The sequence below is a fragment of the Mauremys reevesii genome, linkage group 6, assembly GCF_016161935.1.
Source record: "Mauremys reevesii isolate NIE-2019 linkage group 6, ASM1616193v1, whole genome shotgun sequence".
NCBI lineage: Eukaryota > Metazoa > Chordata > Testudines > Geoemydidae > Mauremys > Mauremys reevesii.
The window spans coordinates 1692128-1702077 of NC_052628.1; the positions used below are offsets into that span (position 1 = coordinate 1692128).

Here is a 9950-nt window from a genome sequence, read left to right on the forward strand (position 1 = left end):
CCCTGGATACAGCCTCTCCCAGGTGCTCCTATGCCCCCATCCTCGGCAACTGGTGAATATTAAATAACTCAGAGACTCTCAAAACTCTCCAGATGGGACCCACTGAAGATCAAGTTAGACACCCGCCCCCCAGCCTGCCTGGCCCGATCCACATCATCCCCAGGGCGGAGCTGCACCCAATGTGGCCCATCTGGGAGACGAGACAAACAGCCCCCCATGTGAACGCAGTGGGCGAGGCTGCTCAGCTCCCTTTCAGCCCGTTCCCTCTTCCTGAGCACAGAGCGTCACAGTCCTGGGCACCGAATCCCCCAGGCCGCCTGCAGCCCCCGCGGCTCCCATCCTTCCAGTCACACCACAGCCTGGCCTGGCCTGCTGCGTGTCTGAGCCCACTCCCATCTCAGCACCACCCGCACTGAGCTTGCGACTGGCAAAGGAAGACATGAAGGTGCCGCCCTGGGGGCAGGGGTTTGGAGAGGTGGGGTTTTCAATTTCATTTTTAGCAGGTCAAAACAAAGTCTCCAGAACGCCCAGGAGATTCACTCCGGGCAATGACCAGCAGGGCCCAGCCTCACTCCCGAGGTCTGGGGGAGGCGTCACCACTGCAGCCAGCTCCAGGGCCCGGGTGGCAGGACTCGCCCTGCAATAACCTTCGGACAAGAGAAAGGGGCCGAGCATCGCGCCGGTCTCGCGCTCTTCGGGGGTGCCCAGGAGCAGCCAGTTCCCAGGGGACCCCCTGTGGGGCCAGGGCAGGACTCCTGCCGATCAGACCATGCTGGGTGCTGCTGTTATACGAGGCACCCAGAGCCAGAGGCAGCAACCCCGCTGATTACAGGGACAGACAGCAGGGATGCCCAGGGAGACTACAGGGCCCAGCATGCAACATTCCTTCTCAGCGAGAGCAGCCTGGCCGCACTGCATGCTGGGGCTTGTAGTCTTCGCAGCCTGTCTCCCCCATTAAACGCTCCCCTCCAGTCCCCACAAACTGCCAATGTGGCCCCAGCCGAAGTCCCAAACTCCTGGGTTGGGCTGGCGGGAGGGACAACCCTTAGCTCCACCTGCTCGTTCTGTGGGGCGGGGGGCGGCTGAGGAAGGGCTTCTCCACGTTCCCACTTTCCCCCTTCTGCGACCCCTCCGAGGTGCGCTGGCTGAGGAGCCCAGCACGGCCCTCCTGGCCCCCTGGGAGGGACGCGGCTATCAGAGCAACGGGGGGGGCTCCCTACCCCAGGGCCAGCTCCCCAGGCTGCCAGTCCCTGCAGCGAGGGAAGCCAGCGCTCCCCCAGGCTGGGACAGGCCGTTCCTTTCGCAGCAGTATCCGCACAGCAAAAGTGGAAAGCTTCCCACTGAGATGGGACTGGCTCCAGGGGCAGGCCTGGCTCCCCACTCTGCCGGGGACAGCTGCTGCCAGCCCCCCAGGCTCCATGCACTGATACCCCAATGTGGTGAGTGGGTTCTGGGCAGGTTCGCCAAGCCGGACCCCTCCCAGCTCAGCCCTGCACATGGGAGAGTCTGGGCAGGCTCCCCTTCGGGTGACAGGCCCTGGCACAGCTGAGCAAGACAGTGCGAGGCTGCATCTACACTGGGGTTACGTTTACAGTCCCAGCTACACTGGGCTCAGACAGGAGCGACCGGCCACGCAGGCAGAAACCAAGGGCTTTAAATGTGTTCTCAAAACAGCCCAGGCTCCAGGCGGCCCTTCGAGCATTTGGCTCTGAGTCATGCCTGGCTCTAGCAGAAACCGAGTTTAAGCAAGGCTAGAAGCCTGGCGTAGGGAGGGGCCCCCGCTCAGTTCCCACGGGGGCCTGCGGCTGTAATGGACGTCTCTCGGATGCACCCAGTGCTGTGCAGGGTTCATAACAGCAGCTAATAATAGCTAGCTTCTTCTACAGGGCAAAGCAGAGTAGAGCCATTAAAGCAGGTGGGGACACTGAGGCACGCAGAGGGGAAGTGATTTGCAAGGTCACCCAGTGGGCCAGGGGCAGAGCTGGGAACTGACCCTGTCCAGAGCTTTAACCACTAGGCAACACTGCCTCCCTTCCCCTCGAGCCCTCCTCACAGACCCTGGAGTGCACAAGAACCCACAGAACCCCCGAGTGGTACAGCCCATAATACAATGTGACAGGGCAAGGACTTTCACAAGTGCGCTGGAGCGAGGTGCCCCGGGGTGGAGCACACAGCACCAGCCCAAGCACTGCTAACATCGCTGTTCTCACACCAAACCAGGGCACTTTGTGTGGGTGTCTTGCGTTCAAGGTGACCCTTCACTAGATCCCCACACAGGTGACCCCAGCCCTGGATGAGGCATGGCCTGCACAGGCCGGGTGCAAAGCTCCTCGCCCTAGGCTACAGCACGCTGACCCTCCGGGGCACAGCGCTCCCCCGGGCGGCTTGGGAACACAATGGTGCCACCGCGCTCTGTCCATGCCTCCATCTCAGCCCAGGTCCCACTCCCTGGGTCTTGCCATAAGCTCTGCCTGCTGCTCTCCCTGCCCCATGCCCCTAAAATGCCTCCCCCAAACCCTTCCCTCACTAACCTCACCGCAGCACCATCTGCTCCCAGGCTAGGCTGGGGTGGCCCATGGAGTCAGCATGGCCTGGGACTGCCCTCCTCTTCATTAAGGGGAGACAGCCTATGGAGACTACAGCTCCCAGCATGCAGTGCTCCATCTCCGTCCGAGCCGGGGTGCAGCGTCCACAGGTTGTACTTGCCCATTGCAGGGACGGACAGGTGCACTCTGAATCTCCTCAGGTTAGTTTCCATTGCGAGCTCTGCCAGGTGCCTGGGTGAGCCTAGGCAAGTCCCGGCTTGTCCATGCCTCAGTTTTCCCATCCGTGAAATGGGGATAATGACCCTGACCAACCTCCCAGGGACACAAGGGTAAATTCATTAGCAGTTAATATCTGCACACCTTGTACTGAGTGATGAGTGTCCCAGAGAAGCAGATTATCCATGAACACCCTCACTTCCTAGCCCACCGGGAAGCGCTCACCCTGGGCTCCGTCACCGCAGCTGTGCTACTGGTGAAGACAGCATTTCCCACTGCTCTCCGGGCAGGCGCGCCGGCTCCTGAAGCAGCTCCCTCCTGGACACATGCTGGCAGGACTGCGGGCGCTGCCTGGGAATGTCAGCAATGCACCACGACTTCACCCCACCCAGGAGCAGGCTGGGTCACCGGGAATAGCACCACCAAGGAGCTCCCGGTCTCCCAGCCGAGGCGCCCAGCAGCCGGCCGGATTTAGCAGCCCAGCAGGGCACGCTGAAAAGGGCCGTCAGGCTCCAGCAGATAGTAAACACTGGCCCTGTTTATAAAGAGCACGAAGCTTCCAGAGGATGGGGGATGGGGCACTCGGCAACACCGCCGGGGCGTTAAACGCGTTAGCTGGCCAGATGAGAGACTCAAATCACAGCAAAAAAAAACAAAAAAAAAAACCAGGAGTACTTGTGGCACCTTAAAGACTAACATGCCACAAGTACTCCTGGTTTTTTTTGTTTTTTGTTTTTTGTTTTTTTTGCGGATACAGACTAACACGGCTGCTACTCTGAAACCTGTCAAATCACAGCGCTCAGGGGCCTCGGGATTCTGGTTCCACCCGTTACAGAGACAGGAGCAAAACTCCGCTCGGGATCAGAGTTCACATGAACGGCCCCAACTTCTGGGCTCGCCTCAGTCAAGGGCTCCAGTTGCAGGTTAACACCCCTCCCCCCTGCGATAGGAAGGGCAGAGCCAAACCCTGCGAGAAACAGGCTCCACTTGCCTCAGCGTCTTCCGCCCAGATGCTACTTTTGTACGTTTCCCGGGGACCAGCCCTCACTGAGTCACAAGGGATCCAGCTGCTGCTCCTCGCAGAGCGCTCCCAGCAGCGGGCAGGCTCCGACTGAGCAGATCAAGCCAGAGGGGAGAGGAGAGGCGGTAGATGGGGCACTGCTCTGTGCCTTCTCCAGACACTGGGGTGGATAACAAGAACTGAGCATCCCCAGCTACCTTAGAGAACAGTGAAGGTCTGAGCCCTGCTTTGTCAGCATAAGCCAACAGCCACTAAGGGATGGAGCAAAGTAACGGAACGAGATGGTGAGCTGAGCTCGGCGGGGCTGGTTTCCCCAGGCTGGGATACTCGGAGACCCTGGGCGGCATCCGGCATGGCCAGCTAGTTCCGGCTGCTCCAGCCTCTTCCTTCTGCAGACGGGCCCAGGTTGGCTACTGAGACTTTGGGTGTGAGGTCAAGGACGTGCCCCCCTGCAGGACCAAGAGCAAGCCGGGTCACCCGGGCCTCACTGCTGCCTCCCTGCATTCCGATTCTGGGTGTGCATCCTCAGGAACGAGGCTTTGGGGTGTGTCACGGAGTGTGGGGGAGTCAGGGCCTGGCACCCCCGGCTTCCTGCGATTCACCGTGACTCTCAGCCAGCCAGTAAAGCAGAAGGTTTATTTAGACGACAGGAACACAGTCCCAGACAGGTCTTGCAGGCACAGACAACAGGATCCTCCCCAATTAGGTCCATCTTGGGGCCCCAGGAGCACCACAGCCCCCTTGGGGGTCAGAGCCCCGTCTGTGCTTCCCTCCATTCCCCAGCCAGCTCCTGGAACTCACCCACTCCCCAGCGTCTCCTCCCCCAGCCTTTGTTCAGCTTCCCGGGCAGAGGTGTCACCTGGCCTCTATGTTACATGCTCAGGTATCCTCCCTCAAGGCCAGTCTCCCATCCCCCAGTGCAGACCGTCCTCCCAGGCCAACACCCCCCACTCAGCATTCACAGACCACAGTCAGAACAGTGCCAGTTTGTCACCTCTCATTACCCAGACGCAGCACTGGCCGCTGGTTTGCAAAGTGAGCTGGCTGCGGTGAGCATGACAGTCCCACCCGGTGACAGCTGCGATCCGACGGTGCTGACATGCGGGTGACTCAGGGTTTAATGAACACCAACATGAGCCCTCGCATCTCTGAATTTTTATTTTAAACGCCCAGGAGCGGGGAGAGAGCTAAGCAGACGCAGGAAGCTTGGCTCCTGGAGGGGGAAGGTGGTCGGGCAGGCAGCAGAAATGGAAGGAGAACTGAGCACGGAGGAGCAGGAGCTGCAGCTATCAGGGCTGACTGGCTGGTGGAGGAGCAGCAAGACAGGCAGGCAGATTTGGGGCAGGAGTCAGGCAGAGCCAGGGCCGCCTGAGAGGCAGCAGGCCAGCGAGGAAGATCCAAAGCTGTGGCTTGCAGGAAGGGACGCCCACGCCCTGGGCAGGGGGGAGCTGAAGCAGAGGGTCAAGGGGTTATGGTGCCCAATGGCAGCACCGCACCCCGTTACTTCGACAGACCCTAACATGCATCGCCTGGGTTAAAGCTCCATTCGGGGGCACAGAAGTGCCTGTCGATAACTGGGGCCGGCTGAGATGCGCGAGTGGCCCAGAGAACCCGCTCCAGGCACCTGAGCACAGGGGGAGCTGGGTTGGGAGTGTCCCATCTCAGGCTCCCCGGGGCCCCCTGCCATCACCCCCCTCTCTCCCAAAGAGACACAGATTTCCCTGGCTCCCCTTCAGGCAGGAAGTTCTGCTCCTGCATTCCCACCACCACCGGCCCGTCAGCCTGGCGGGACGGCAGCGACAGGGAAGGGCGAGCACAGCCGCTCCCCTTCCTCTGAAGAGCTGAGACTCCGCAGGGGAAGTGTGGGCGTGGGGCAGCCTGGCTCGCTGTGCCGACACGGGCCGGACACAGGCTCCGTCTGGAGCACCGCGCGCTGCGACCTGCCGCTCTCTCCACAGGGCAGCCTGGCTCGCTGTGCTGTCCCGGGCCGGACACAGGCTCCGTCTGGAGCACAGCGCGCTGCGACCTGCCGCTCTCCCCCCAGGGCAGCCTGGCTCGTTGTGCCGTCGCGGGCCGGACACAGGCTCCGTCTGGAGCACCGCACGCTGCGACCTGCCGCTCTCCCCCCACAGCAGCCTGGCTCGCTGTGCCGGGACACAGGCTCCGTCTGGAGCACCGCCGCTCCCCACAGGGCAGCCTGGCTCGCTGTGCTGTGCGGGCCGGACACAGGCTCCCAGGGCAGCCTGGCTCCCAGGGCAGCCTGGCTCGCTGTGCTGCGCCGGGCCGGACACAGGCTCCGTCTGGAGCACCGCGCACTGTGACCTGCCGCCCCAGGGCAGCCTGGCTCGCTGTGCTGTGGCACCGCACGCTGCCACCTGCCGCTCCCCCAGGGCAGCCTGGCTCGCTGTGCTGTGCGGGCTGGACACAGGCTCCGTCTGGAGCACCGCGCGCTGCCACCTGCCGCTCTCCCCACAGGGCAGCCTGGCTCGCTGTGCCGACACGGGCCAGACACAGGCTCCGTCTGGAGCACCGCGCGCTGCGACCTGCCGCTTTCCCCACAGGGCAGCCTGGCTCGCTGTGCTGTGCCGGGCCGGACACAGGCTCCGTCTGGAGCACCGCGCGCTGCCACCTGCCGCTCTCCCCACAGGGCAGCCTGGCTCGCTGTGCCGGGCCGGACACAGGCTCCGCCTGGAGCACCGCGCGCTGCGACCTGCCGCTCTCCCCACAGGGCAGCCTGGCTCGCTGTGCTGTGCCGGGCCGGACACAGGCTCCGTCTGGAGCACCGCGCGCTGTGACCTGCCGCTCTCCCCGCACAGGGCAGCCTGGCTCGCTGTGCTGTGCCGGGCCGGACACAGGCTCTGTCTGGAGCACCGCGCGCTGCGACCTGCCGCTCTCCCCGCACAGGGCAGCCTGGACTTTACTGTGCCTTCGTTCCCCGCCCCTCTGGCAAAACGGAGGCATAAGCTTCCCTCGCTCTTTGCCCAACGCCCCCCACCGGCTCCGGGGGCTGGCTCTCTGCAGCATGAGCAGGGCAGCACGTGACTGCCCAATGCAAGAGACCAGGGGGCCCGGGCGAAGCAGCACTAACACCTGGTGTCAGTCCCTTGTTCCAGGTGACTCAGGACATCCCAGCTCTGAGCTCCAGCTGGCACAGGGGTGGGACAGGACGTCCTCAGAGTCACTGTACACAAACAGCCGGTACAGCGGGGTCATTCCACTGCCCCTGGATCGAGGTGCACTGACCCTGCCGCTGCCTACGGCCTTCCCCTCCCAGGCTCTGCCGGCGTGCAGAGCTCACTCAGACCGCAGGCAGCAGGGACTGATCTCCCCCAACGCCTGCCAGTCGTCACCACGGGACTTTGCCAGGACAGAAAGGAGCTGATCAGGGCTGACCTTAGGGAAAATGGCACTCTGGGTCAGGTGAACTTGTATTTTGGTCTCCCTGGGCATGGCGCCCCCCGCCCCCAGCTAAGAGCCCTGGCTAGAGAGAAGCCCTTGGATCTCACTGTTCACATGCACACACTGCAGGGCTGGCACCCGGATTAGATGCACAGCACAGCACGAGAGCAGGCAGCTTGTGCCCCCCGAGCGGGCGCTCTGCCTTGGGGGTCCTGGGTGGGCTACACTGGCCGAGGCTGAAGAGATCACTAGGGAGCCTGCTGTTGGGAGAATGACAGTCCCCACGGGCGGGATGGGAGCTCTCTGGAGCTCCCCCAGGGCACCGCACAAGAGGCCACATTCACCCTCCGCAGTGAGCCACAGGGAACAGCTGGCACAGGGGAAGGGCCTGGCAATCTGTGCAAGAACAGGCGCCAGCAGGTTACCAGGAGCAGCAGGGGAGATAAGGATGCAGAGCAGCCCTGAGCCAAGCTCCACCACAGCTCATGCTGCAGGGCACGGCTCAGGAGCGGGAGCCATGGCCGCGAATTCTCAGCTGCGACTCCCCGAGACAGGTTAGAATCGGCCAGGGGAGCCTCGGATCACTCCGCCCAGGTGAGGGGAGCAGAGCAGAGCAGGAGGAAACGGGAATGGGGGAGCGGCTACCAGGAGCAACCCCCCAAGCAGGCCACATGTGCCAGAGCCGGGGGAAAGAGAAGCAACGCGCACACTCATACTCCCGCCTGCACCAGGGCAGACGTCACGGGGCTGGGAATGAGCGCGGAGCCCCGGGCTAAGAGAGCCAGCCAGCCGCCCACGCGCAAGAAGTGGGTGTTCAGCGGCAAGCTGGTGGCACAAATGAAGCCAGTTTGGAATCCAGCCTCGCTGCACACTTGGGGGGACGGGCTTGGTACTTGGTACAGGCAGGAAACCCTTGTCCAAGCCAAGTCTATAGTGAGACGGCCCATGAGTTCTGCTGGCAAACGTACAAGAGTTGATGCTTCAAACGTCCCAGCCAGCTCCAGATGAGCTAATCCTGGGTGGAGCTGCAGGAAGCTCCGAGCCCACAAGTCCCCCACCCTCAGAGCAGTTTGCTAGCACTGAAGGACGTACTTCTCTCCCTTCCACAGGAGCAGCTCCCCCCATCCTTAGCATGGGGCACGCGCCCTCAGAGACCGCACTGCCAGCACACGACATAGCCAAGCCCTGGGGACGGAGAGCAAACCTGCCTGCCGGGATCTCCTGTACGCAGAGACGAGGACAGCCAGTGCGAGCGCTGCTGCAGGACTCCGCCGCATTTGGGCTGCAGGCCCCATAGCCCAGAGCTCGTCTTTAGTATCTCTGGGGGATTCAATGTTCCCTCACCCTTAATCCTCATGATGGGGGGGAAGTTACCCCAAAGCCGGCTGCAGTAGAGATTACGGTCTGTGCCCACACACTGAAATGACACCAGGAGAGGCTCTGACCTCCTGGCTTCTGTGAAGTGGATGAACCCTCTTCCCACCTCCTCCATGTCTCTCTCCCTCCCGAGCAGGGTTTAAAGGCTGCACATCTCCCTGCCTACACTGTGATATTCCCAGCAAGCCAGACTGCCTGAACGGCCAGCGTCTGTGCTTTGCTTTCTCTCCAGGGTTCTGACCCGTGTAAGCACTTACAAGTCACCACCCAGCTCTTTCTAAGCAAGCATATTTATTCTGAAAGTGAAAGCATCGCAGGGAACACGTATGACAAAAAATAAAAGAACTTACCTGCATGCTAGAAAGCTAGCCAGAGGCCATCCCAACTCCAGCCTCGGGCTCCTTCCAAACCCACTGGTGGGTTTTCCCCGTGATTACAAGTTAATGATGGCTTCAGACTCAGAACCAGAACCCAGAGTGGGAAAATCAGCCTGTTCCCTTATACAGCTCACACCCTTTTGATCCCCAACTTCTCCCTTGGGATTCCCCAGGAAACAATTTCATACAGTGTCTCAAAGTGCCATTCTTGTCTGGCACCTTTGCAACATAGTCCTTTGAATTCCCAGGCTCTCATCACATTTCCTGGACACAGGCAATCCTGGCCCACAATAATACAAACACTTTGCATTTAATACAATGGACCCCAAAGATACTTAAAATTTAATTCAGTAAGATCTTCTGAGGATAGGCAGGCAATTGCCGCAACCATCACAGGCCCACTCAAAATTCTCTGTCACTTGCACACTCTAGGGGCACCCACCTCTACCTAGTTCCTAGGGCTCAAGGCGTAACCCGGTTCATTTAGGCACCCCCCTTTCCCAGTTCCTCGGGCTCCAGGTGAAAGGCACCGAACTTTACCCGGGGCCCAGAGGAGTAGAGCCTGGAGCTCACAGAGGGATAAACACCCATTCCCTGTGGACTCAGAGCAAACACCCATTCCCTGTGGACTCAGGGCTTAATCTTTTGTGGGTTTCCGGGGTCTTTTACCAGTGAAAGAGCCTCACACAGTAACATCCTACATAACCTCTAGTTATTAACAATCACCAAACCAGACTGCACACACACAGTGCTCCCCACTTCCAATAAGGCAGATGAACTTTCCCCGCTGGCCAGTCAGGGTCAGGTCCAGCTGGGGACTCCAGTTTCTGCCCGGTGCCATTGGTGGAGAGTTGAGGTCTGGCAGCTCTGATTTTGGGCTGTGTCCTGGAGTTGGTTCCCAAAGAACTTCCTTTTGGAGCCCAGTTTACATAGTGACATTTGAGTCCCTTTTAGCTGCACCTTAACCAATCATTGTACTAAAATGTTACTAACCCCTCCTAACATAGTGGAACA

At 60.9% G+C, this 9950-nt stretch overlaps 1 protein-coding gene across 1 annotated transcript in view; it reads right to left on the reverse strand.

The window, feature by feature from the left end:
• RUSC2 (RUN and SH3 domain containing 2) overlaps positions 1–2634 on the reverse strand; it is a 58509-nt gene extending 55875 nt beyond the window's left edge. The window contains exon 1 of the mRNA XM_039543444.1: positions 2532–2634. The gene's annotated coding sequence lies outside the window, so the exon portion shown is untranslated. The remainder of the gene's footprint in view (positions 1–2531) is intronic.
• Between the last annotated feature and the right edge of the window lie 7316 nt (positions 2635–9950).